Genomic DNA, 1,503 nt, shown 5'->3' on the forward strand with positions numbered 1-1,503 from the left:
CTCAACTAAAAGACTCTAAACCAACAAAAATAAAACAGTCCTAATCTAAGCAACAAGATAAGCCTTCAGTTGTCCAAACTCGAACAATCCCCGGCAACGGCGCCAAAAACTTGGTGCACGAAATTGTGATCACTACAACTTCGCACAACTAACCAGCAAGTGCACTGGGTCGTCCAAGTAATACCTTACATGAGTAAGGGTCGATCCCACGGAGATTGTCGGCTTGAAGCAAGCTATGGTTATCTTGTAAATCTTAGTCAGGATATCAAAGATTATCAGGGTTGATTGTGAAAAGTAAAAGAACATGAAATAAGTACTTGTTTTGCAGTAATGAGGAACAGGTTGAGGTTTTCGAGATGCTCCATCTTCTGAATCTCTGCTTTCCTACTGTCTTCTTCATCAAACACGCAAGGCTCCTTCCATGGCAAGCTGTATGTAGGGTTTCACCGTTGTCAATGGCTACCTCCCATCCTCTCATTGGAAATGTTCAACGCACCCTGTCACGGCACGGCTATCCATCTGTCGGTTCTCAATCAGGCCGGAATAGAATCCAATGATTCTTTTGCGTGTGTCACTAACGCCCCGCCCTCAGGAGTTTGAAGCTCGTCACAGTCATTCAATCATTGAATCCTACTCAGAATACCACAGACAAGGTTTAGACCTTCCGGATTCTCTTGAATGCCGCCATCAATTCTAGCTTATACCACGAAGATTCTGATTAAAGAATCCAAGAGATATCTACTCAATCTAAAGTAGAACGGAGGTGGTTGTCAGGCACACGTTCATAGTTGAGAATATGATGAGTGTCACGGGTCATCACATTCATCCGGGTTACAAACAAGTGATATCTTAGAACGGAAGCAAGCATGATTGAATAAGAAACAGTAGTAATTGCATTAATCCATCAAGACACAGCAGAGCTCCTCACCCCCAACCATGGGGTTTAGAGACTCATGCTATAAGAAGTACACAAGGAAACGTGTAAAGTGTCATGAGGTACAGATACAGTGTCAAAAGATCCTATTAATAGTGAACTAGTAACCTAGGGTATACAGAAATGAGTAAATGACGTAAAAATCCACTTCTGGGTAGAGACCTTTTCTGGAGTTAAACGCCAGCTTTCATGCCAGTTTGGGCGTTTAACTCCAATTTTTATGCCAGTTCCAGCGTTAAACGCTGGAAATTCTGAGGCTGATTTGCAACGCCGGTTTGGGCCATCAAATCTCGGGCAAAGTGTGGACTATTATACATTGCTGGAAAGCCCAGGATGTCTACTTTCCAACGCCGTTAAGAGCGCGCCAATTGGGCTTCTGTAGCTCCAGAAAATCCACTTCGAGTACAGGGAGGTCAGAATCCAACAGCATCTGCAGTCCTTTTCAGCCTCTAAATTAGATTTTTGCTCAGGACCCTCAATTTCAGCCAGAAAATACCTGAAATCACAGAAAAACACACAAACTCATAGTAAAGTCCAAAAAGTGAATTTTAACTAAAAACTAATAAAAA

This window comes from Arachis duranensis, chromosome 3 (genome assembly GCF_000817695.3).
Source record: "Arachis duranensis cultivar V14167 chromosome 3, aradu.V14167.gnm2.J7QH, whole genome shotgun sequence".
In the NCBI taxonomy this organism is placed as follows: domain Eukaryota; kingdom Viridiplantae; phylum Streptophyta; class Magnoliopsida; order Fabales; family Fabaceae; genus Arachis; species Arachis duranensis.